Here is a 21569-nt window from a genome sequence, read left to right as displayed (position 1 = left end):
GTTTGTTTATAAAAATAGTTTTTTCTTTCTTTAAAAAATATTATTAGGGCTTCCCTGGTGGCGCAGTGGTTGAGAGTCCGCCTGCCGATGCAGGGGACACGGGTTCGTGCCCTGGTCCGGGAAGATCCCACATGCCGTGGAGCGGCTAGGCCCGTGAGCCATGGCCGCTGAGCCTGCGCGTCCAGAGCCCGTGCTCCACAACGGGAGAGGCCACGACAGTGCGAGGCCCGCATACGGCAAAAAAAAAAAAAAAAAAAAAAAAAAATTATTAAATATTATTAAAGCTATTAGAACAGCAGTAAAGGGAACTTTGAAGAAGAAAAAATTTACATTTTACTGGACAAAATACTGTCTACGCTCCCTACTAGACAGTGGCCTTAGTAAACCTGGAGATTCACTCCTTTGCCATTTAACTTATTTACAGGTTCCAGGGATTAGGGCATGGACATTTTGAGAAGCCATTATTCTACCTACTATAGACCTTAAAATCCGTTCAAGTGCCACTATATTCCCCATTTTTTTTTCTAGAAAAAACAAGAGGACCATTTGGTGTTATTATCATTCCATAATTGTTTGTTGTTTGCCTGCCAACAACACACTGGGCTCTCCACTGAAACATATTTGGGAACAGTCCTGTTCACTGTGCTTACAAATGTAATTATTGTTAACAATTTCAATTATTTAACATTTACTGAGCACCAACCATGCGCTAAGCACTCTTTGAAACATACAATTAGTCATCGTTGATGCCCAAAGGGCTTACAATTTAAAATTAGACAAGTCTAAAATCAGAGAGATGCAAACATCTACACCTAGCAATGCTTCCTGAAAGAACTGACTGTCCCAGACAAGTCAGATGTAGTACTTTGTGTTATGTATTCCCCAAACTCACCTTTACTCCCATGAGACCTAGAACTATACACTCTTCAGAAAATACACATTGAAACGTTAGGTAAGACAGGAAAACAATATTGTGTAAATGCCGCTTACAAGCACATTTTTAAAAGTTTGGGACATATGCCTTGCTTTCTTATTGCAGATCTTATGACAAACAAGATTTTTTTGTGTGTTCCACGATTAGTAGGATTCAACTATGAAAAGAAAATATCTCACAGAAGATGCACAGTATAAAATGTAATTGCTAACTGGAGAAAGAAATTTTCAAAAGATGCTGTTGAGAATGACAAGCCAAGTTCCTGGAGGCCCAGAGTCATCTAGGAGACCATTTCACACTATAGCCTAAGAGCAAGCAGAAACCATTTTTACGGTTTAGATGATCGAACCAACCACTGTGTTAATGTCTTCTTACAGTAGGCGGCTGAAGTAGAAACTCCTTTTGCCTATAACTCCTTAAAATAAGAAAAGGGGGAACATTGCTGTAACGCCATGTGTCTGTGATAATTGGCTTTTCCCCAATGTTCCTCCGAGGTGTCAGGTACTGTGGAAGCCTCAACCTACGGCTGCAAGGAAAGGAAAGTCATAACGTTCCCTAAAGAACAATGGCATAATGGCGCTCCCCTGTCAGGATGGTGGATGAGGGTTTGAGCGCACCTGGTTGACCTGGCTGATTGGTACTGTGTGCTCAAGCATGGGTGGAGGCCCCACCTGTTCTCACCACAGAGCATGGGGCTGCCATATTCAGGGGTCTCACCAGGGCATGCCAACAACATCTGGATGTACAGGACAGATTGTTACCTACATTAAAATAACTTAGTGTCCATCTGACCGTCTTCCCAGAATTAACTAGTAAATGAAAAGCCTGGAACATGGCCTTTTGTTTCTAGGTACCAGTGCTCTTGTTGGAAGGAGACAGGACAGCCAGTTTTACCCTTTCTGCACTTTCCTCACAGACTGAGCATGGTATCTCCACCCATACCGGGCCAGTTTTTAAATTGCTTGAGGTTACCTCCCTCTGACTACACAATGACACTGCCTGGGTTTAACTCTAGGTCCATCAAACTAGACTACATTCTCACACCATGTACAAAAATAAACTCCAAATGGATTAAAGACTTAAGTGTAAGACCTGAAACCATAAAAATCCCAGAGGAAAACGTAGGCAGTATACTCTTTGACGTCAGTCTTAGCAATCTCTTTCTGGATCTGTCTCCTCTGGCAAGGGAAACAAAAGCAAAAATAAACAGATAGGGTTACATCAAACTAAAAAGCTTTTGCACAGTGAAGGAAACCATCAACCAAACAAAAAGGCAGCCTACTGAGTGGGAGAAGATATTTGCAAATAATATATCCAGTAAGGTTAATATCCAAAATATATGAAGAACTCATAGAACTCAACCTCAAAAAAACAAACAACTAGATTTTAAAAATGGGCAGAGGCCCTGAATAGAAGTCATTATTCTGCCTACTATAGTTTTCCAAAGAAGACATACAGGTAGCCAACAGACACAAAAAAAGATCCTCACCATCACTAATCATCAGGGAAATGCAAATCAAAACCACAATGAGCTACCACCTCACACCTGTCAGAATGGCCATCATCAAATAGATAATAAATAACAAGTGTTGGTAAGGATGTGGAGAAAAGGGAACCCTGGTGCACGGTTGGTGGGAATGTAAATTGGTGCAACCGCTAGGGAAAACAGTATGGAGGTTCCCCCCAAATTAAAAATAGAACTACCATATGATCCAGCAATTCCACTTCTGGGTATTGAAGTGGAATATGCTTTTTGAAAACAAAAACACTAATTAGAAAATATACATGTGCACCCCTATGTTCACTGCAGCATTATTTGCAACAGCCAAGACATGGAAGCAGCCTTAGTGTCCATCGATAGGTGAATGAATAAAGAAGATGGTTATACATAATGGATTATTATTCAGCCAAAAAGAAAAAGAAAAAGAAATCTTGCCACTTGTGACAACGTGGATGGGTCTAGAGGGTATTATGCTAAGTGAAATAAGTCAGAGAAAGACAATCACTGTTTGATTTCACTTATATGTGGAATCTAAAACACAAAACAAAACAAAATGAAAACAGACTCATAGATACATGGAACAAACGGGTGGTTGCCAGAGGGGTGGGTATGGGGTAAATTAGGTGAAGGGGATTAAGAGGTACCAACTTCTGGTTATAAAATAAGCCTCAGGGATGTAATATACAGTATAAGTAATATAGTCAATAATATTGTTATAACTTTATGTGGGGAGAGATGGTTACCGGACTTATCATGATCATTTCATAAGGTATGCAAATGTGAAGTCACTATGTAGTACACCTGAAACTAACATAATATTGTACAACTATATTTCAATTTAAAAAATGTATATATACTATATATTTGAAGAGAAGCTATGCTCAGGCAGTCACTGAATATATTGTTTTGATCCTCTAAGGCAGCACTATCTGATAGGAATGTAATTTGAGCTGCATATGCAATTTCAAATTTTCTGCTGGCCACATAAAAAAGGAAAAAGAAAAAGTTGAGGGCTTCCCTGGTGGCGCAGTGGTTGAGAGTCCGCCTGCCGATGCAGGGGACACGGGTTCGTGCCCTGGTCCGGGAAGATCCCACATGCTGTGGAGCAGCTGGGCCCGTGAGCCATGGCCGCTGAGCCTGCGCGTCTGGAGCCTGTGCTCCGCAACGGGAGAGGCCACAACAGCGAGAGGCCCGCGTACCGCAAAAAAAAAAAAAAAAAAGTTGAAATAAAACTTAATAAAACATTTTATTTAACTCAAAATTACAAATTAAAATAAAAGTAAAAATAAAATATCACCAAAGAAGCCATACAGATGGAAAATCAGCAAATGAAAAGATACTCCACATTATATGTCATCAGGGCACTACAAATTACAACAGTGAGATACTGCTACATACTTATTAAAATGGCTAAAATCCCAATCATTTACAACACCAGTGCTGGGGAGGATGCAACACTCTCATTCATTGCTGGTGAGAATGCAAAATAGTAGAGCCACTTTGGAAGGCAGTTGGGCAGTTTCTTACAAAATAAACACTTTCATACCATACAGTCCAGTAACTGTGCTCCTCAGTATTTACCCAAATGAGTTGAAAACTTATGTCCACACAAAAACCTGCATATGAATGTTTACAGCATCTTTGTTCTTAACTGCTAAAACTTGGAAGCAACTAAGATACTCTTCAATAGGTGTGGATATACAAACTGTGGTACATCCATACAGTGGAATATTATTTAGTGATAAAAAGAAATGAGTTATCAGGCCACAAAAAAGAAAACCATGGAGGAAACTTAAATGCATATTGCCAAGTGAATGAAGCCAATCTGAAAGGCTGTGTCCTATATGATTCCAACTATATGACATTCTGGAAAAGGCAAAACCATGGGTACAGCAAAAGGATCACGGATTCGGGAGGAGGGAGGGATGAATAGATGGAGAACAGAGGATTTTTAGAATAGTTTAACTGTTCTGCATGACCAGTGGATACATGTCTTTACACACTTGCCAAAACCCATAGAATATCAAACTGAAAGAGTGGATCCTAATGTAAACTGTGGACTTTAGTTGATAACAATGTATCAATACTGGCTCATCAATTGTAAGAAATGTATTGCACTAACGCAAGATGGTAATAGTAGGGGAAACTAAGTCTGGGTAGGGGCAGGATGGTGGTGGTGAGGGGATTAATGGGAACTCTGTAGTTTCCTCTCAAATTTCCTGTAAACCTAAAACTGCTCCAAAAAGTACTTTACTACTTGAGGTTATGGGGAGGGGGAAGGGTGAGCTGTGACAGGGCGAGAGAGAGTCATAGACATATACACACTAACGAACGTAGTAAGGTAGATAGCTAGTGGGAAGCAGCCGCATGGCACAGGGATATTGGCTCGGTGCTTTGTGACAGCCTGGAGGGGTGGGATAGGGAGGGTGGGAGGGAGGGAGACGCAAGAGGGAAGACATATGGGAACATATGTATATGTATAACTGATTCACTTTGTTATAAAGCAGAAACTAACACACGATTGTAAAGCAATTATACCCCAATAAAGATGTTAAAAATAAAGAAAAATAAAGAAAGGGATCCAAAAGTTAAAAAAAAAAGTACATTACTTAAAAAAAAATCACCATTTCAACATGTCATTAATATAAAAATTTTCCAAGAGTTATTCTTGTACAAAGTTTTTGAAATCTTGTGTGTACATTTTATACTTACAGCCCATCTCAATTCATCCCAGCCACATTTTAAATGATCAATAACCACATGTGACTAGTGGTTACTATATTGGAGATTGGAAATCTCAAAGTTTTAGTTAGATTAGAGATTAAAGGAAAAATACATACTTGAAAATATCTTACCTCCGAAAACAAACTCACATAATTTGGAGAATGCTGTATGGCACACACAGTTCTCTAACAGCAAAACGTATCAAGATTGTTTCAGTAATCCCCTCGCCAACAGTTTTTAAAGAATAAAAGCAGACGCAAATCCAGTCTGACGACTTGCTCGACGGGGTGATTAAGACGTATGGCTGAGCATAAAGCAAGATTTCCTCCTACAATCAGTCTTCCAGTGACCTTCATTAAGGACAAAGAGCATTTTAATGGATGAAGCCTTCACCTTTAATAAGTCTTTACTCTGTTATTTTCTATGGAACCATTCATTAGATTTACAAAACAATGGTAGCTGGCTAATGACGGAGCCGTGGTCAGAACCCCAGGGATAGCCTATGTCACCATTAGCGCCTCAAGGAAAAATGTCACTTGGTCCACCTTGTCCAATCCAGTCAAGAAGACTTTGACCTATAATTGCATGCAGAGTTCAAGAGCTCAAGAGGTTACAGATGGGGGCGAGCGGATCCGTGATTTGCATCTTTGTGTCAGCTTGAGAAGAGGATGTATGAGAGCATAAACAGAGATGGAGACGGGCAAGGGTGAGCATTTTGCTTCTGCTTCCAAATGATATTCCTTTTTATTAGTGACTGCTTTAGGGAAGGTGTGTTTTGTTTGTTTGTTTACTGTGTCGACAAAAAAATTAATCAGTAGATCTAAGAAAGAAATGGAAAATTTTATTGGAGCCAAATTGAGGATTATAACCCAGAATAGCCTCTCAGCTCCGAGAACTGTTCTGCCTGTTAGAGGTCAAAGCACAGTTATTTAAGATTTTGAGACAGACATTAAGTGTACATCATATGTACATTAAATGACATATTATTGACAGTTTACACAATCGAGGTTTACACATACAAAACGTGGGTCATCATGGTCCCATACAAGATTAAGCAGAAAGGTTATCTCCTAAGGGGTTATCTTGTTGACGCTAGGAGAATTGCTCTTTATGGTTGAGCAGGTTTGAGTGGGGGCAGAGGAGGGGGGTTTGGTCGATGCATAACGCAGATACACAATGCACAGCAGAGAGGAGAGAGGAAGCCAAAGGTCAGAGAAAAATGTTTATGTTCAAATTTTCCTTGACTTGCCTTAGAATATCAATTTTTCTTTCATCAGTTGTTTAAATATATTTTTATTTGGGAATAATTTTAGATTTACCGAAAAGTTGCAAAGATAGTACAGAGAATTCTTGTATCCCCTCACCTAATTTCTGCTTACATAACCACGGTGCACTTGTCCAAACTAAAAAATCAACACTGACACTTTACCATTAGTTAAACTGCAGGTTTTGCATTGACTTTTAAAAAAACCTCAGCAGGAAGAATTGTGTAAAAAATGAAATATCAAAGCAACTTTTGATCTTAATTTAAAAAAACAAAACAAAACTATTTTGGAGAGAAGATGGTTAGAAATGAGGATGACTCAGCTTCCCAGTAGGGACATGCACATGAACTTGCATCATTCAAGTCAGATCAAGGCGACTTTCTTCAAGAAGCCTTCTCGGATTTTACGGCAGTAGTTAGTGTTCACATTAGAGGACAAAGCTCTATGACACTCTCCATGTTGCATCACCTGGAACTAACAGACACTCAACTGCCCGCTGAAAGAGGGAGAGGACCCAAGTGTTCAAGGAGAAATTATTACACCTTCCCCTCTCTCCTTCTTGCCACCCCCATCCCCCTAGTCTGTGCTAACTCATATGCTTTCAGAAAGTATCTCTGAAGTCTTTATGCATGAGGAAAATCAGTCCTTTCCTTTCTGGATTATTGAAAGGGAGCTATATATCTCTAAAGATGTATCGTTTAGGAATCGTCATAGATAACACATCTTTGCGCCCTTAGGTAAAGCTATTATTACTCTAAAGTGAATTCAGGGGGAATTGGGCTTACTCAGTTTACTACTGACTGTAAATTCAACCAATATAAAAAGATGAAACTCTAATTAGAAAAGATACATGCACCCGAATGTTTATAGCAGCACTTTTGCAATAGCCAAGACATGGAAGCAACCTAAGTGTCCATCAACAGATGAATGGATAAAGAAGATGTGGTACATATATACAATGGAATATTACTCAGCCATAAAAAAATTGAAATAATGCCCTTTGCAGCAACATGAATGGACCTAGAGATTATCATACTATGAAGTCAGAAAGAGAAAGACAAATAGCATATGACAACACTTATATGTGGCATCTAAAAAAATGATCCAAAGAACTTATTTACAGAACAGAAACAGACTCACAGACATATAAAATAAAATTATGGTTACCAAAAGGGAAGGGGGAGAGGGATAAATTATGAATTTGGGATTAACAGATACACACTACTATATATAAAGTAGCTAAACAACAAGGACCTACTGTATAGCACAGGGAACTATATTCAATACCTTGTAATAACCTATGGGGAAAAGAATCTGAAAAAGAACGTATACATACATATATAATGTACAACTGAACCACTTTACAGTGCACCTGAAACTAACACAACATTGTAAATCAACTATACTTCAGTAGAAAAAAGAACAAATTCAACCAATATAGTTTGAGTACATGCCACGTATTTGGCTCTGTTCTAGGTGTGCTCTGAGGGCCACTCCTATGGGAACACTGATACACAGGATGTTTCTCTATTAGACTCAAAGTTCCCTGATGATAGGGATGGAGAGAATTGCGTCTTATTTGATCTCTCTTATCCTTAGATCCTCAATACCTAAAACGTCCCTCAGTGTCTGGTAGATGCTCAATAGTGTTATTGAATCAATAATAAACAAATAACTGTTGAATGGGTAGACGGTTGAATGAATGAATACATGAGTTCATAGGTGAGTGATTCCTGATCACTGCCCTTAGGGAGATTACATTCTGGAAAGAGGCAGAGAGGGGCGAGCACACAAATGATCATGACGCGTGGTGGAATGAGGTAAGGACCATCAGAGGTGAGCCTGCTAAAAGAAAGCACTGTTTAGGTTTAGGTGCAAATGGCAAGTCCTGGGAATGTAAGCAGAAGTTAAGTAGTACTTGCGATTGTCCGGGAGGATGGATAGGATGTCATAAGCAGGGATGGGATAGGAAATGAGGGAGGACATTCCAGCCTGAGAGAACAGAGTGAACAGACATGGCCAGGTAGAAAGTCATGAACATTTTGAGGAGTTAAGTTTGGATAGCTTATATGGCATGTGCAGGTCAGTAAGGGAAAATAAACAAGATTCACACACTGGGTCCTCATCATACGGGTCTTGGATGCCTGGGTTTGCTAATTTGGAAGTGATCGATCACAGACAAATCATGAGGAGAAGCTGGCTTCTCATGGGGGCTGTGAGGTTTGTTTAAGCACATCTTCCAAAAACATGATAGTCCTAAGGAAAAAGGTGGAAGTGCAGGAAAGAAAAAAAATTTGTGATAATATGATGATATAATTTGTCTCTAAGTTCTGTGATGACAAATCAGAATTCTCCTGTTTGTAATGTAGGAGTCCATGCTCTGATTAAATCACTCTATCTGCCCTGCCAATAACACGCAGAGAAAGCCGTTGACGCAGTTTTGTTAAATAAGCAATTAAAACAGTAGTAGGTTTTGAACTTAATGCCTTTTCTTTATATGTTACATTAAAAGCTGTGTGATTAAGCTGACCTGGGATTTCTGAACAGAAGCTGAACAGTCGACTTCACATTTTTAAGAAGTGAAAGATACATGCTGAGTTGCGACATGTACTGCTCATGGAGTCCCAAGGATAAAATGTGAGCATCTCCTGGGGGCAAAGAGTCCTCAGTGAGAGCAAAGAAGGCTCGTGAGCATCACAGTAATGTTCTGTATTTCAAGACCTTCCACTGCCGTGAAGTACCTCTTTGAGTTTCTCTGAACATCTTCTTTGGCAAAGACACACTGAACCACATTGCTGGGTGGTTCCTGTTTATTTCCCTTTACAGGGGCCTTCTGCTGCTCTTGTTGAGTGCCTGGGTGGCTGCTCTGTGACCGGCAAAGCCCCTCGGTTCCCAGCTCCAGGCTCGCCTGGTGTAAAGACAGATGCTCTCGTGGCAGTAATGGCTGGATGTGCTGTGTTTGCACATCTGCGGTAGCCTTTTGAATTGAGTTTCGAGCCCAAGCCAGGCAGCCCCTCCTTTATTTTCACTGTCACACCATTAAAAGGAAATGAGATTATGGCACAAATCATCATTCACATGACTCTGACATAGAAGGTTAGGGAGATATTGCCGAGATAATTCCACAGCCGCCATGCCCCTGACAATAATTACAATGTGACCACAGGGGATCGCCTTCTAATAGGCTTTTGTTCAGTCAATTCAGAGTCTGTTGTGTGCTCTGAGTTTGGATAATTAAAGTTGTGTCTCAGAAGCCACATGTGGTAGCTCATAATTATGTAGTCGAGTCTAAGAGGGAACTGAGGTGACTGACACCTGTGCTGGCGTGAGGAACAAGGGCCCTGGTGACGAGGAAGAAAGAAACCAGTCCCCTCACTGAGGAAGCGGGGGATGGCATTCACTCCATAGCATCCACTGCTTTATTTATTTTAAAACGAAAATGAGTAATTATAGCCCTTCCCAGTCCAATTGCTCACCCTCCAGAGGGATTTTGCTAACCCTTTCCTGTAGCCTCCAACAAAAGAATGGGAGCTGACTGGACAGGGGAGAAAATACAAATGGCTTATTGAAACACCAGAATGGTTTAATTATTTCATCATTTGCATGTTGAGAGATTTGCATAAAGGCAGGAAAAGGCCCATGTTGGAATTTGGCCTGTATCTCCCCCTGTTTCTCACTGGAGCAAAGATCTCGAAGTGTGGCCTTGTGTTAGCTCTTGAATTTTAGAAAAATGTGAACTTAGGAAAGCTTAGATTTGTTATTTCAAGGACACAATATTTGAAAGGAAAATAAACCCAAAGACCATATCCTGCTGGGCCATGTTTTCCAAGTCAGTCTATGGCTGTCAGAGAAGCAAAGTAGTTGCTTTTCCCCACCACGCAGGACACCCTTGGAGAACCATTCTCCTGATCAGGACGAGCAGACTGCTGGGTAAGTGGCTGCCTCTTTAGCACTCTCAGACTGGGTCCCAGATTTTCTAGATTCATCACATAAGAGATGTTGAAACGTTAGTATAGGACATCTTTTATCTGAAGTCTTTATAGACTGTTTAGCAGATTCTTGGAATATACGTGTAAAGGGTTTTCAATTTCTGAGCCTTGAAAGTAGACTTCTGCTGTGTCCTAACATGAGATATCTTTTCCTCCAGGTTTTGCCACGTAGAGAAAAAGCCTTCCCTTCTTCCAAACGCTGTTTCCCCTTTTGAAGCGCCGCAGATTAATTCTTCACCCAATGTGGGAACAACAATTGCTATTCAGAACACTGCCCTTTCCTCAGGCTTTGCCTTCATGAAAATGAAACCTATCTCATACTGAGTACCATATGGTGTTTGGGAAGAGTGGACACGCAGATGCTTCCTAATTAAAGCATTCAGGTTTGTCATGAGAAATGGCAGCCACAGATGACTTTGGCTGGGCGCGTGTCCGGGAGGGGGTGGGTGGGAAGGGATCCCGGAGAGTGGAGGAAGTGGGAGGCTGACGCCCAGCTTTTTCAAGCGCAGGCTCTGATTGGTCCTCGGGGAACAGATTAATGGCAAGAGGCAGTTAATTTGAAGATAATTGAGAGATCTCTTTCCTGTCTTCACACAATAAACCAAGGTGCCGGGCCTCAGCTGGTACTTGCACTCTGGCAGGACGAAAAGGGCCCGGAATGGGTCTGCTAAAGCTGCCGCCTCATTTTCACGTCTAACACAAAGCTGGGAAACGCCTCTCCCGGCCTCCCCCAGCCCCAGATGCTGGTGCCCATGTTTATTGTTTCAACACATCAGACCATAAATAAAAGTTTCCAAAGAGAGAGGCCATCAGAGGAATGGGGATGGTCTATTCTTCTGGAAAACAAGGGCCGTGCCTCTAAAACGGCAAGCTCACCGACCAGTCAGAAGAGACGTGCCCTCTCAGATGGTGGGTTTTCTTGGAGAAGGTGAACTAGTTTTTTTGTACCTTTTTTTTTTTTCTCAGCATCCTTAGTGTTCTGTGCAAAACTCTTTCCAAACGACTGAAGTCCAGGAATCGTGAGGGCCCTTCTCAGGTTAACTCAGACACTCGTCTGCACACTTCTGCGTGGACAGGAACCACAGAGGTATCCCAGGCAAGGAGTGGACTTAAGAAGAGGCTCTCTCATTGTCTTAGCAAGCCGTGCTGAGAGGAGGAGAAGGGGCTTTTCTTTTTTTCTTTTTGAGGGATCCTTCCCTCTGTCCTGCCTGCCTCCCCAGCCCCTTTTCATTCTCTTTTGGGGCAACTTGCTTATAAATTCTAGGAAACCCTTAAGCCAAGTAGGTGGAAAAATAATCTGATTTCCTCTGTTAACACACAGAAGAACTGGATATAAGGGCTACCTAAGTGTGAAAAAGAATACTGCTCTTTTTCTCAGGACTGGGAAACTTAATGGTGTCAGGCATATGGGCATAACAATGATAAAGAACTTAAAAAAGTGAAAAGAGCCACGTTCGACAGATTTATTCCTCATCGGTAAAGAAAAGGATTTGATGGGGTGGGCACACAGGCAAAGAGGAGTGGGGGGGGGCAGACTAAATGAGAAAGACAGTCAGGGGGAGCTGAATTAGGTCATTAATGCAGGATGGCTTGGGGCTTATTAAAGGTAGCTAGACAGCTGGGTTTGCTAATCTGATTTGAAATTTTTTTGGCATAAAATACATTTTTCTGTTGTTCTGGTAAGTTGGGGCCAAGTAAGGTTTTCTTCCCTCTGACCAAGAGGAGTGTGACAGTCTCCCCATGGAGGGCTATCTTCCAGCTTTTTCCTGGGGGGTACTGTACAGGTGGAAACATTGGTCTGTATTGTCACTTCTGTACTGTAGTTACACAGAAAAGGCAGAATGGGGAGAAACTGCTAGGACCATAGAGATAAAGAATAGTAAAATGAAAGGTGACCATTTCCGTTTATCAAATGAAACCATAAAGAAAGCAAAGAGATAAGATCCAAACTTGCAGAAGAGATTTCCAACATATAGACCAGCAAGTGTTTAGTATCAAGAATACAGGTATGAAATCAACAACAACAACATAAATAAATAATCAAATCGAAAAACTAGGTAAATCTCAGAAATGGACATCTTATGGCAAAGGAAACACAAATAATGGATATATACAGGAAAAAATGCTCAATTTCAGAAGTAGGCAGGAAATACAAATTAAACCCAAATGAGAACCTATTTTATACCCACCAGATTGGCAAACAATTGAGAAGTTTGACATCGAGCACTGACACGAGCCTGGATGAAAGGATCGCTTCTACGCTCTGGAGTGTCGGCGCAGGTCCCATGACCCTGGAAAATGATTGGGTTTAATTGACTCACCCAGGAATTCTAGTCCTGGACATATCCTCTAGGTAATTTCTAGCACATCTACAAGTGGTCATAGCACACTGTAAGAGCAAAAATTATCTAAACAATCCAAAAGATCATCAATAGGCAAATTTAAGAACAGATAGTGATAGTAGAGTACCACACAGCAGTGAAAATGCATAAATTAGAACTACACACATGATGCAGAATCTCACAAATATTGAGTAAAGCAGAGAAAAAATAAGGTTTACAAGATTGCATATGGTATGTTACCATTTTTATAAAGTCCTAATCAAGCCAATTCAATTAGCAAATACTGAACCATTGCTCCCAAGGAAAATATACATCCCCACCCCCACCTCAAACAGATTATAGTCTTAAATTCCAAGAGCAACTCATCTGGTGGATTCTATTTTCTTTGTTTTACAAAAGAGAAAATGAGGTTCAGAGTGTGACATGACGCGCCTAAGCCCCCACTACTAACTGCGGAGCTGGGATTCAAACCCCCTTCAACTGACCCCAGGGCCGGAGCTTTTTTTCCCCATGCTGCACTGTCCCCTACCTCTCCATCCTCTGCGCATCTCTGTGTGAGAGCTGAAACAAAGCACAGCGTCTTCTTGATTGACCCCAGATGGGGTCGTGCTCATCTGAGTCGTCTGGGTGACTCAGATTTTTCTCTGCTCTGTGGATGTCCACTAATGACTGTGAAAGTGCTAATTCATTCTGTCTGTCTGCTGTCTACCAGGCTAGTGGACACATATAGTTATGTAGTGAACACTTTCCAGATATAACCCAGTCTCCTTTTATGCAGGGGTCTGTGTGTGTGTGTTCAAACAAAAATATAAACAGTGGAGTCATGGAGTGGGATGATCCCGCTCGATCTAAATAATCTTATAAATTTGTCCTCTATAGTCTCCACCATATAGTACGTTTAAGATGGGAAAAAGATATTAAGTATAATGATACTTAACACTCTCAGAGAAAAGGACAAAACCCCAAGTAAATACACATATGAGCTTTCCCTCTCTTTATTATGAAAGGAAAGTGTGTTATAATTTTTATTTGCTTTTGAGAGGAAATTTTAAAACCCATTTCTCCCTAATTATCAGAATTGAGAGGAGAGGATAGTAGAGCCATGAATAGCTAACACGTCTACGAACATCAAGAGACTTTTCTGTAGATCGACAATAATGCTACAAAATAAAATGGAAAAGTATCCCACCCACCATAGCAGTAAAAGATATCACACAGTTAGAAAACCTTAACAAGAAATATGTGACACCTAAATGAATAAAATAATGCAATTTTATTGAGAGACATAAAATAACGCTTGAATTTCCAAAGTCTCGCACTAGATGGCTATAATGGCAGTGTTGCCTGTTATGAACACGTTAATTCCTCACAGATTAATTTATAGTTCTGAGACAATCATGATTAAAATCCCAGAGGGGTTTTTGGGGAAAAAAACAGGCAAAATTATTTTTAAAGTAAACTACAGATGTAATGCATAATGAATAGCTAAGAAAATGTTGAAAATGAAGAATATTTCTGGATCCAGTGTACCCACAGTGGGTCACCATGACCTGTGGCTGCATCTTCTAGTATCAACCCTAGAGAAGTTAGTGAAATAAGAAGAAAGCAGGGATTTCTGGTTAGTTCCAGGAAAAAAAAAAAAAGCGAGAAATCCTTAGTGAGAGTGAAACCTCTGTGTGTGTGTGTGTGTGTGTGTGTGTGTGTGTGTGTGTGTGTGTGTGTGTGTGTGTTGGGAGTGGAGGGCCTGAGGAGGTGGTGGTGGCTGCAGGCAGGACACAGGGCCACCAGAGGCACCTGGGAGAGGATAGATTGGAGAGACAAAGCTCTCTCCGGTAGGATCATCCTTACCGGCCCCAGGGCTGTAGAAACAGGCCCTATAGCTCAGGCCACTGGCATCCCAGTGATATCAGGGCAGCAAAAACCCTACTGCGAAGAGCAGTTAATGAAAGAACATTTATTCTCTCCCTCTTTATCCAAATCCCCAAATTTGGTGCATTTCCCTATTTAAAAAACTGCCTTCTAACAATGCTGCTTGTTTCTAAGAGTTTAAAGGGACTCAGATGAAGCAGGTCTGAGGTACATGTAGCTTTAAGTATATTTATCAGGAAATGAGATGTTTAAAAGCAAAAGTTAACCAAGGGTTTAACTCGCAAGTTAGAGAAAGGGTAACAGACCATTCAAAGAAACAAGAAGGAAGGAAATAATAAATTCAGAAATGAATAAAATAACTCGTGCATACACTTAACACACTCACAAATGAGGAATAGAGATTAACCAAGCTAAATGTTGTTTCTTTGAAAGTATTCCTGGACTTCCCTGGCGGTCTAGTGGTTAATACTCCGTGCTTCCACTGCAGAGGGTGTGGGTTCAATCCCTGGTTGGGGAACTAAGATCCCACATGCTGTGTGACGCAGCTGGAAAAAAAAGTATTCCCAGTATTGATTGACTTCTAGAATAAATGATCAAGAAAAAAATATGCAAGTATGCCAAATACAAAATGAAAACAGAAAAATTACTACAGATAGCAGTAAAATTATTTAGAGATAATGTGAAGAAAATGAATAGAAAAGGCACAGTCTGGGAGAAAGTATTTGCAAAACATATATCTGACAAAGGACTTGAATCCAGAATATGTAAAGACCTCTTATAACTCAAGAATAAAAGGCTAAACAGTTCCAACAAAAACTCAACAGAATCTTCACGAAGATATATACACTACCAACAGGTACATGAAAAAGGTTTTAATATCATGAATCACAGGGAAATGAAGATTAAAACCACAGTGAGATACTATACACCCACTAGAATGTGTAAAATTTTAAAAGACATGATGCCAACTGTTGACAAGGATATGGAACTACTAGAACTTTCCTAAAGGGCTGGTGGCAGTGGTGACCCAGGGTAGCAGGAAGGAGTGGCTGTCCTGGGTACAAGCAATAAGCGGGCAGTTCATTGTCTGCAGATAATTTAAAAACAGTAATAAAACTAACTATAAGTCAGTCTGCTTTTTATTACCAACATATGCCAGCAATTCTAAACAACATTAGTGATAAAACACTTCTCCCTGAAAAATATATTTTGTTGGTCTAAGCACTAAACAATTGTTGAGGGTTACTCTTGAGTTTTAATGATGTACATGTAAGCTTCAGATTAGCACATTTTTATTATTTATCCTTTAATAATCACTGCACTTTACATGGACATAAAGTCCAATTCTCCCAGTTGTGTCAGTCTCCTATGCACTCTCATTCAGCTACGCGTGTTTTGAGAAGAAGCCTCTTTTTTTTTTTTTTTTTGCGGTACACGGGCCTCTCCCTGTTGTGGCCTCTCCCGTTGCGGAGCACAGGCTCCGGACGCGCAGGCTCAGCGGCCATGGCTCACGGGCCCAGCCGCTCTGCGGCATGTGGAATCTTCCTGGACCAGGGCACGAACCTGTGTCCCCTGCATCGGCAGGCGGACTCTCAACCACTGCGCCACCAGGGAAGCCCTGTTCATTTATTTTAAAATGAAGTGTCATTGACATACAACGTTATGTTAGTTTCAGGTGTACAACATAGTGATACAACATTTATATACATTGCAAGATGATCACCACAATCAGTCTAGTTACCCTCTGTCACCATTTAAAGTTACTACGATATTATTGACTATCTTCCCTATTCTGTATATTGCCATGACTTATTTATTTTATAACTGGAAGTTTGTACTTCTTAAACTCCTTCACCTATTTCACCCATCCCCCCACCGCCTCCTCTCTTGGTGACCACCAGTTTGTTCTCTGTATCTATGAACCTGTTTCTGTTTTGTTTTTTTGTTTGTTTTTAGATTCCACATATAAGTGAAATCTTACAATATTTATCTTTTGCTTATTACATTGCCTTTCTTTTGCTTAGTTTTCTATGTGCCTATTTATATTATATTTTAAAAATTAAAACTCCAACATATCTTATTTTAAAAATTTTAATTGGAGTATAGTTGCTTTACAATATTGTGTTATAAAACTCCAACATATCTTTCAAATGTCATTTTATTTTCCAAACCCCCCAAACCTTTGGGGTCATTTTTCCCCTGGGAGACCTCCTCACTCAGTCCCTTGTCCTTCTTCCATCTGCTCTTGATCTCAGAGAGACAGCAGTGAGCAGTGGCTTAGAGAGAGATCTTAGTTCCCTGCCCAGGAATTGAACCTGGGCAGCTGGGATGAACACCAGGAATCCTAGCCTCTAGTCCACCAGAGGCTGTAAGCTAGAAGCATGGTTGGCTCTTACCCCATTTGAAAAATGAATTTCTCAAAGAGGCAAAACCTGTAAAAACAGGTACAAAGTTTATTATTAGAGACAAGCACAACAAGTGGGAAAGCACACAGAGAAGTAGTTTATTTATTTAAGATAGAGGCAAGGCAGAAATATACTCCTGGAGAGTAAGGGTGTGGGGTCCTCCCTAATGAGGAGGAGAGCAGTAAGGAGGCGGTTAAATCATTTATATAGGGCAGTTCTTCCAGGTCTTTGTTTACCTTTGGCCAATTATCTCACTTCTTCTCCCACATCTGACCTGCCTGAGGACCCTCCCCGATATGCATGGGCAACTTTTTGCCAAGATGGATTCCAGTGCAGACGCCTGTGGGAGGTTTGACAGCACCTATTATGGGGTGGTGCCCCCTCCCTTTTTGACCCTCCAGGAGCCTTTCTGGACATGTGCAGTCAGGGAGGTTTCCCTGGCCTCAGGAGTGATAGATGTGGTCCTCTTATCTCTTCATTCCAGCAGAGCTCAGCTCCTGCCATTAACTTTGTCCTTGGAGTGTCAGGGAAAACAAGGCTCCAATTACTCCATTTGACAAACTTCAGCTGCTCGGCCCAGGGGCCCACCTACTCCTACCTCACTCTGATCTCTACCCAGTGCCCTCCTCACCTGATGGGCAGTGTCAATGGGGGACTTCCCCTCAGTAGGTTCTTGTGCTGTGTCTCTAAGTTCCCTGGATGCCACATTTCCTTTCTCTTGATGTACTCCCTCATTTTGGTGGAGAACAACCTCTAGTAGTTTCCTAAGAAAGGGTGCCTGGGAGGTAAATATTTTGAGACCTTGCATGTCTGAAAATGTCTATTTTATTCTCACTCAATTATATAATTAATTCTAGATAGGAAATAATTTTCTCTCAGAGTTTTGAAGTCCTTCTTCAGTATATTCTGTCTTCAGATACTGATCTTGTGATATTGGTCATATGAATATGATTCCTACAATTTCTCCCCTCCATAGAAACTTTTAATATTTTCTTTTTATCTCTAGTTTTCTCAGCTTTCATAAGGATGTTCTTTGGTTGTGGGTGTTTTGCTTACATTGTGTTGAGATTTTGATGATCCCCTTAAATCTGGACACTCATTTTTTTATTGCTTCTTTGAACATTTTCTCCCCTCTGTTTTCCTACTATTTCCAGAAGTGCAACTAATTAAGCATTGGCCCTCTTGGATGGGTGTTCTAATTTTCTCTTCTATTTATTTGCCTTTGACTTTCTGGGAGATTCTTGTCTTAGTCAGCTGGGACAACCATAACAAGATACCATATACTGGTGGCTTAAACAATAGAACTTTATTTCTCATAGTTCTAGAGGCTAGGAAATCCAAGATCAAGGTGCTGGCTGATTTGGTTGCCTGGCAAAGTCCCTTCCCTGCCTTGCAGGTGGCTGCCTTGTCACTGTATCTTCACATGGCAGAAGGAGGAAACTCTGGTGTCTCTTCCTCTTCTTATAAGGGCACTAATCCCATCATGGGGGCTCCATCCTCAGGCCCTTATCTGAATATAATTACCTCCCAAAGGCCCCACCTCCTAACACCATCACATTGGGGGTTAGAGCTTCAGTATACAAATTTGGGGCAGAAACATTCAGTCCATAATAATTCCTTGTATAATCCTTCTATTGAATTTCTAATATTTCTAAGTTTAGCTCTCATATTTCTAATTTCTAAAGCCCCTGTTCTTTGATTGTTCCTTTCCCTTATTTCCTGCTGTATTTGCAGATACCATACCTTCTTGCTCTGGAGAAAGCAGATCTGTTTTTATACTCCTAGGCCTGGAGTTGACATCAACCTCTCTGCACACATGGGAAGAACCATCATATGGCCCCATGAGTCACAAGGGGATGGACAATGTTATGAGACGGGTGCTGAGGAAAAGAGAACATTAGCAGCCTCCTCCACAGAGGATTTCCTTGTTGTGTGATGATCTTTGGTTTTCTGTTTATTTTTAAGTGTGAGACACCAGAAAACTTATTGGAAGCTCCGTGTGTGCAGGTAAAACATGTTGCTCCTGAAGGTGATTGTGGTAGCAAGCCAGCTTTTCTGTTCAGGGACCCTCAAATACCATTGTCTGAAGTTCATTTCTCCCAAGGCATGTGTTGTTTTTTTCATTTTGTTTTTTTGCAGGAAAGACTCCTCCATTCTTTTGTCTAGGGGTACACGTCTGGTTGTCAAATTTTTTTTTTTTTTACTTTTTTTATTTTTATGGTACGCGGGCCTCCCACTGCTGTGGTCTCTCCTGCTGCGGAGCACAGGCTCCAGACGTGCAGGCTCAGCGGCCATGGCTCACGGTCCCAGCCACTCCGCAGCATGTGGGATCTTCCTGGACCGGGGCACGAACCCGCGTCCCCTGCATCGGCAGGCGGACTCCCAACCACTGCTCCACCAGGGAAGCCCCTGGTTGTCAAATTTTGTGAAGCAGAAGGAGAAGAGAGCCAGGGAGTTCTTATAATTCAAACGCAGAATTGCAGCAATTCTCCTGAAATGATGTGCATGCTCCTCTTCCACCCCTTCTGTGTCTGGTATCCCTGAGTCCAGATTCTCTCTGGCTCAATTTATCCAGAGACTAAATGTCAGATTTCCTGTGGGAGTGGAGAGAAGGGGCAGAGAGGCAGGGCAGAGAGTCCAGCAGCTCCACGTTAAGACTTCAATCAGTCCTCCTGTTTCCAGCTCTGCATCTCACTCTACCCTTCAGTGATACCTGTTGCCATCAAGTCCTAGGCCTGCCTGAGTTCTGTAGGGTGAAGAGGCCTTCTTGGGCTATTGACCACTGCAGGCCTTGGAACTGTAGCCCCCTCTGTTCTAAAAATTTATTACATTGCTTCTCTATCTGCCATCCTCCAAAATTTTTTCAGTCTTTTAATTTTTTTTAAACATCTTTATTGGAATATAATTGCTTTACAATGGTGTGTTAGTTTTTGCTTTATAACAAAGTGAATCAGCTGTACATATACATATATCCCCATATCTCCTCCCTCTTGTGTCTCCCTCCCACCTTCCCTATCCCACCCCTCTAGGTGGTCACAAACCACCGAGCTGATCTCCCTGTGCTATGCGGCTGCTTCCCACTAGCTATCTATTTTACGTTTGGTAGTGTATATATGTCCATGCCACTCTCTCACTTTGTCCCAGCTCACCCTTCCCCCTCCCCGTGTCCTCAAGTCCATTCTCTATGTCTACGTCTTTATTACTGTCCTGCCCCTAGGTTCTTCAGAACAACTTTTCTTTTTTTTTTTTTAAATTCCATATATATGTGTTAGCACACAGTATTTGTTTTTCTCTTTCTGACTTACTTCACTCTGTTGTCATAGTCTTTTATTTGCTCTCACCTCTCATTTTCTTTGTCCCTATGATTGCATATTTTAAAAATTCTTTTACTTTCAAAGTGGGTTTTAGAAGAGAGAGGAGAGAAACACTTGTGGTCAATATGCCACATTTAATGAGAAGTTTAGAAATAATTTTGATAATATAGATGAGTTTATAATGCTTAATATAAAAGGAACAACTTCCTTTGTGATCCAGTGGTTAAGACGCTGCTTCCAATGCAGGTGGCTTGGGTTTGATCCCTGGTCAGGGAACTAAGATTCCCACATGCCACACCGTCAAAAGAAAAAAAAATCTTTTGTAGAAACTAACACAACATTGTACAGCAACTATACTCCAATAAAAATTAATTTAAAAAATAATAAATAAAAGGGACAAAAAAGCTGTATAAATAATGTGATCTCAGGCAGGTTAAAGAGCATAGAAAAAATAAAGGAAGGAAAATGTCAAAATGTGAATTTTTATTGCTGAGAGAAAATAATGGTGATTTTTAGCTTCTCTTTAGTCCTTTTATTTCCAAGCGTCCCTACTGAACATGAAAGACTTTTGTAATCAGAATAAGTACTTTTTTACAGAACTGCAAAGAAAATAAGGTCACAAAGTAGAGGAAGTATTCGAAAGAAACTAAAAAGCATCTCAGCTGGAAGTGTTTTTCTTTGGACATAGTGTGTGCATTTCAAATTGGACGCTGATTGTATCACCGATGAATGATAAGTAGACATACACAATGCCATGCCTGTGCTGTATGCCAAGCTCTATACAGTATCTCATTGAACCATCACGGTGATCACAGAGGTAGATATTATTTTCTTCCCATTTATAGATGAAGAAACTGAGGCACAGACATAGCACACTCATGGCCCTCTGTTGGTACATGACTGAGCCAGACTTGGGACCCAATAAGTCTCACTCCAGAGAGGCACCCTGACCCGTCACATCCCATTTCAGTCTCTCACATGTATATACATACATGTAAGTACCTATGTCCTTATCTAACTCCTTGTACACATTTGTGCTTACGTCTACACATATGTCCATACAGTCAAGAGCATGCCTTGGCTTTTGAACAAATTATAAAGTGAGGGCAAGAAAGGAGGTCAGCAGGGCCTCTCTGGGAACTGTGATAATAAACACTAGAGGTGGCCCTATAACCGCTTGGGTCTGAATTCTCATCTCCTCTTTCTCCCACTCTTTTCCATAGCAA

The sequence above is a fragment of the Orcinus orca genome, chromosome 3, assembly GCF_937001465.1.
Source record: "Orcinus orca chromosome 3, mOrcOrc1.1, whole genome shotgun sequence".
Lineage (NCBI taxonomy): Eukaryota > Metazoa > Chordata > Mammalia > Artiodactyla > Delphinidae > Orcinus > Orcinus orca.
The sequence above is the reverse complement of the archived record's forward strand: the minus strand, read 5'-3'. Positions refer to the sequence as shown.